The 6,574-nt window shown below is 36.3% G+C and overlaps 1 protein-coding gene across 2 annotated transcripts in view; it reads left to right on the plus strand.

Annotated features, from left to right (window-relative positions):
- The window catches only part of LOC107584087 (MKL/myocardin-like protein 1), a 45,891-nt gene that overhangs the window by 17,388 nt on the left and 21,929 nt on the right, over nt 1-6,574 (plus strand). The window lies entirely within an intron of this gene.

Raw genomic sequence — 6,574 nt, forward strand, 5'->3', positions numbered from 1 at the left:
GTTGACCCTGAGTGGTCAGCTAAATATCTACAGTGGATCTAAAATATGAATAGTTAATTATAACTAGTTATGGTTAATTATTCATATTTCCCCATGAGCTGATCCGCTACATAAAATAAAAAAATTTGATTTAATTAAATCTCAAATTTAATAAAAATCAATTTAGCTGGATTGGTACATTTGTGCTAAACAAATGTAAATAAATGCAATACAATTAAAGAGAGGTAGAATAAAGTCAAAACAAAAATAAACAATAACACAAGTAAAACTACAGTATGTGGGTAGGGACCACAGGGACCTGTGATGGCATCAACAGGAAGTGACACCAGGGGTGACGGGGATAGAGAGAGAGAGAGAGGAGTGGTTAGAAAGTTACACTTTACACGCCTATCTAGCGTTAGTCGTATGCTAACAGCTAGCAGTTGAGGTAAAGGGCTTAGCTTCAAGGGTTAGCGTTGGTTTAGACGCAGTTCTTTGTTTACACACAGGTCTGTGAAGCAGCGGCCATGTAAAGTTGCTAATACTTGCATATTTCAGATGATAAGCCATATTTGTGGTGGATGAATGATAGGCGAGTGTTTGGATATCCTGCCGGATGTACTGTATAGACCAGCCGTTAACGATCTGGGGTGCGTTTCCCAAAAGCATCGTTAGCTAACTATGGTAGTTAGTTTCATTGAAATCTATTGGTAACGAAGGAACTTGCAACCATAGTTGCTTTTGGGAAATGCACCCCTGCGTGACTTCGCCAATGTGGATTTTTTTTTCTATGACTAAGCAACTAATAAAATTTTGGTTGACCAAGCCTCTTCTGGTCGACTAATGATTAGTCGACTATTAGAGGGCAGCCCTAGTAAAGTCTGATTGTGTTTGGATAAAGTGACATTTGGAAAGGATACAGAAGTTAATGATCAGTGTGACATAAGTGACTCTCCCTTAACAAGCTAACAAGTCGAGACAGGCCAGGTGTAAATTGTCAGGCGTTACTGCAGTGATTTTTCAAGTTTAAAGGAATGCGGATTGTTTCATGGCAATTACTAGATGTCATCAGTACAGATCAACAAAACAACTATGTCCTAACTGGTCACAGTGTGACAAATTTACAGCAGCAGACAATTTCTCTACACTGAGGCCATGTCCACACGTAAACGGGTATTTTTATAAACAAGTTTTTCCTTCTTCCATTTAAAAAAAAAATCTCCGTCCACATGAAAACGCAAACGCATGCTATGAAGCAATGTCAAGAGCATGCCAAACCAACAGGTGGCGATATAATCTCAACCGTAAAGCCATGTTGGCCAATCAGAAGCCTGAAACAGTCTCCAGTAGGCAGAGATAACTGCGCAGGCGCCGACGTCATAAGCCAAAAACTCTGGTTTCACTGTCTACACGATAACACTGCAACTAGAGTTTTTGAAAGTCTTCACCCTGGCTGGCGTTTTCAAAAATGTTCGGTTTCAGTGAACTGGTGCTGCGTTTGCGTGTGGGCGAACGGCGTAACCGCGTAGAAAAAGCTGTGCTTTTAAAAATAACCGCGTTCATGTGGACAGGGCCTGAATGTGAAACTCCTACGCAGTATGCCACAATAATCCGAATTAGAGACTACCAGATACTACCTTTTTATGACCAAAGATTTTAGTTGTATCTGTCCAATAACAAATATGCAGAAACTTTTTAAAATATATTTTTATTTCTGCTTTTTAATTAATAATATTCATTTTAATTTATGCTTTGTTTTTATTATTATTATTTCTGCAATCTATTTTGTTGTGCAGATATACAGTATTTTGTTGCTTTATTGCAACACATCTGGTTAAAAAATGGTGCATGTTTTAACCCTGTAAAGCATAACATGAAATAGTAGTATGAAAAATTATCATATTTCATACTTAAGGCTTTTATATCTCACATCAGATGCCCAAATTGAGCAGAAATATTCAATTTGATGCAGTTGCAGATATTTGTATGGCCAAAACGTAAGATGAAATTCTTGTAGTTTGAATCCGTAAAATTATTATAACCATATAGGAGACTAATGATATGTTTAGTTTTATGATCAAAGCTCTGTTTTTTATTCAAAACACAATGCAATGCAGTCCAGTCAGGGCTGAGAGATTAACGAATATATGTTCCTCAGAAGCCTGATGCATCCTTTTTGACACTCGCATTTTAATATCTTTAAAAATCACTAATGATTTTAAATTTTATCGTATGTTTACTTTTATAAAAATCTGATTTCACAGCAAAAAGATGTGAACATGACCTGAAGGGAGATGTTTTTAGAATTTTTAGAATAATTAAAAGGCATTTTTCTTTCTAAAAAAAAACGTATAAACCATCCATCAGAAAAGGCCTTATAAGTTTGTTTATTAAATATAATACAGTAGGCTTTATAGGGTTAAGGCACCTTTAAGGAAACTCTGTGGAATGGAACAAAATACTGTTTGCGTCGTCTATTACAGCAGGATGAAACATCATGTGAGAGTGTCAAATACAATGAAAACAAGAGTCATGATTTGCAGAAATGCTGGAAAGTAGGGCAGGAGGTAGGTTTGGATGAAAGGAGTTCAGAAGGATGTTATGTAACAGGCTCACAAAAACAGGAGAGCTTGGACGTGAACCTCTCTTTTTCACTCGCCTCTCTCTCGTTCCTCCCATAACCTAATTTGCTGAGCTCAATCTAACGTCCCTTCTGCACTTTAGCAGCTTGTATTACTTGAGTCAGGCAACTGGCCTAATTTTCCATATACTCTGCTTCTCATTTCTTCACTTTTTCACTCTTTTGGAAACTTTTTAGTGGGGCCCAATTTGAATCAAATTGAGGAGATTCATTGTATAATCCTATTTTGTGTGTCTGGCTCTCATGTGCGTATTGTTTTGATGACTTTATGGTTGTGCGATCCCTTGCGTCATTGTAGAAATGTAGACTGCATGAATACTGGTCCACTAGGGCCTATTTTTCTAGCTAGAGCTGGAAATTAAGCAACAATGACGTTGTTTTTCAGTGGGTGATTGAAAGCAGAAAGGAAAAGCAGCAGAAAAGTGTTTTATTGGGGTAAAAACAGAAAAAAGGTGAGAAGGCAGAAGCTGATTCTGAAAAAACAGAACAGCGCGTGAATGCAATAGAAAATCAACCTCTCCTTTTTGAGACTGCAGAAATGTTCTTTATTACTTTAAATAGGCCTATAGTGGTTGTTATGGAAGAAGCTCATCATGTTAACTAAATCTTAAAATAACGTTGTAAATATAAAAGCGTATGTGGCAGCTGCAAAAATTCAATTCGGTGCTACACCCTAAGTTAACCTTGGTCAATAATGATCAACCAGCAATGATTCTGACAGTCGTAACGGATTGTTTGCATGCTTGTAATAAAAACTACATGATGGCATTACTCATTTGGGTGTTTTTGATCAGAGCCTGATGAACTTTGACTTTATTATCTGTGCTGCTTTATTTGATAAAGGTGGTGTTTTGTATTTTGTGCGACTGGCGTAGGCTGGCAATAGACTTCCTCTGTGGTCAGTAGGCACTTTGCAGTGCTGGGCCCTTGTGGTCAATGACAGCATGAGCGTTGACTGTTGTGAATTCTCACTGAGTGATGATGACAGCGATGAGCTCGTGGGCTAAAAGCAAATCACAGTAATGTTTTTGTCTCTGGGGAGTCTGTGCATAGTGGTCTTCATTTCCCTATAATATGTGACCCTGGACCACAAAACCAGTCTTAAGTGTCAATTTTTCAAAATTGAGATTTATACAACATCTGAAAGCTGAATAAATAAGCTTTCCATTGATGTATGGTTTGTCAGGACCATATTTGGCCGAGATGCAACTATTTGAAAATCTGGAATCTGAGAGTGCAAAAAATCTAAATACTGAGAAAATCTCCTTTAAAATTGTCCAAATGAAGTCCTTAGCAATGCATATTATATTTACGGTAGGAAATTTGCAAAATATCTTCATGAAACATGATCTTTACTTAATATCCTAATGATTTTTGGCATAAAAGAAAAATCGATAATTTTGACCCATACAATGTATTTTTGGCTATTGCTACAAATATACCCCAGCGACTTAAGACTGATTTTGTGGTCCAGGGTCACATATAGAAAAGATTATATGACTGTTTACGTTATCTTATTTAATCTGAACGTAATATACCGTGGCCAGTAGACTTTTATTAAATACGTGAACTGGATTAGATAAGACATACAGGAATTCTTAAAGGGATAGTTCACACAAAAATTACATTGTCATAATTCACTCACCTTAATGTCATTTTTAGATTTAGATTTTTTAGGTCCAGTGTTGTTTTGGACTCAATTGGCTTTCAAAAACAGTTGATAAATTGTATCAAATATTTCCTTTTGTTTTCAGAAGAAAGTCATACAGTGCAGAACAACATGTATGTGAGTAATTAATGACAGAATTTTCATTTTTGGGTGAGCTTATCCCTTTATCCCTTTATTTTCAATAGCCATCCTTTAGTGTTTTGCTTTCTGGAATTCTGTTTTTGTGTGTGTTTGTTTGAAAATGTGTGCGTCATGTTTGCAAGAACTGTAGCGCTAGGATAGCAGTGGGTAACCCTATCCAGTGCTTGCACAGGTGATACTGAGCTGAATATAGAGCCTTTTGGCCAGCTGGCCTTACTATTTAAAACTGAGAGAGGACCCGGGTGAGGGGATGAGGGGGTTCGCCAACAGTCCAATATGTGCGACGTATGTGAGTCTGTCAAGTTCTGACAGGCAAACTCCTGTACTTTATCTGCCAGTAAGAAAGGAAAGGTCAAAGGAGACCTACATTCTTCTTGTGACCTCCTTCCTTCCACTCTCTCTCCTCATGTCAACGGGACTCTTGAGAGCCCCCCACGTGACACCATTTCTGAGAGTGACGTGAGAAATTTCTGTATTAAATACCTTGTGAAATGTGTTGAATTCCTAAAAAATTTTTTTTTTACTTATTTTTTGCAGTTGATGACTTTTTGTGCATGTGAGAAATGTGATTAGGAGCTTATAGTTTGTGAGCATATTATAAAAGAACTAAGAAATGTCTTGTATAAGTGAAAGTGTTGTTACTGTTAATGAAAACTACATTATGAAATAAAAAGTAACACTAACAATTGAAGAAAAAAAAAACATTTTTCATGACTCCAAAAGTAAATAAAATGTGTAAGTTGGAAAATACTGTGAATATGCTTTATTCATTTGTGATCACTACATTTGAATTAGTTTTGCTCTATATAATACATATTTTATTTGCAATAGCAGAAGCTATTTTAGTATTTTTAAAAGAAATTAATACTTAATTATACTAATATCATTATATTAAGTAATATATTTCTGTCATACTTTCTTCAATTTAAACCAAACTTTTATTTTGACTGGTTGCTTTGAAGACCTTTAAGTTTCTGTTTGTATATGATATGACAGTCATTTTTCTCAAAAGAAACATTAAAACGCACATGAAGTTAGTCTAAGAGCAGTTGTAGAAATTATATTCATATGTCCGACATGGACATATGAATATAATGTCTCATATATTGAGCTGGCAGAGGCTGAAAACACTGAGCGTGCTTCAGTTTGTGTTTAGTAAACGAAACTGTGTGTCTGTGCTATTTATTCACACAGAGACACGCACAACATGCGAGATTAATATTTAAATAGTCTTTTTGTGGGTTAATAATCACAAACACTAGGCCATATCGCATTTTGATTTAAGTGTACTGACCTACTTTTGATTTATTCATCCAAAATTCTGCAAAATCTGTGACATTCCGTGTTATACAGCAAATACCATTTTTATGATTGATTCCGCATTCTGTCCATGTTTTCCACATCTCGGAAATCACAGGGCCCTACTTAAAGGTGCAGTAGGAGATCTTGGAAAATGCTAACTTTAGCCTGATAGCACTGAAAGCGAACGTCCCACCCTCCCTGCAATCGCCATCCAAAGCCACGCCCCCTGAATGCATATACGCTCACAGACCAGAATGCCAGAAACAACATTACTACAACAGGCTACATCAGCGGTTCCCAATTCCAGTCCATGTTCTGAAGTTAAGTAAACTTCAATGGATTTCCCCTGCTCAGGGAGTAGGGAACAATGAACACTGTGTAGGGATCATATCGATCGGAACACAGTTCATGCACGTAGCTCTCTTCTAACGAGCTGGTTATCTGAATCGGGTGTGTTAACTAAGCGAGACACGCAAAATATGCAGAGTGGGGGGCGCAGATGTGAAGAGACTTTCAACCAGCATTAACAAAAAAAAATTCTGAAGACAATCACCTATTGCACCTTTAAGACTGAAGTAATGGCTGCTGAAAATTCAGCTTTGCCATCACAGGAATAAATGACATTTGAAAGTATATTGAAACAGAAAACTGCAAAATTTTAGTTTGTAATAATAATTCACAATATTGCTGTTTTTACTGTATTTTTGATTAAATAAATGCAGCCTTGGTGAGCATAACAGACTTTTTTTAAATGCATCGAAACTTACCTACCCCAAACTTTTGAATGCTAGTGTGTTTATATATATATATATATATATATATATATATATATATATATATAT

Source organism: Sinocyclocheilus grahami, unplaced genomic scaffold (genome assembly GCF_001515645.1).
Source record: "Sinocyclocheilus grahami isolate Dianchi unplaced genomic scaffold, SAMN03320097.WGS_v1.1 scaffold57.1, whole genome shotgun sequence".
Taxonomy (NCBI): Eukaryota; Metazoa; Chordata; class Actinopteri; order Cypriniformes; family Cyprinidae; genus Sinocyclocheilus; species Sinocyclocheilus grahami.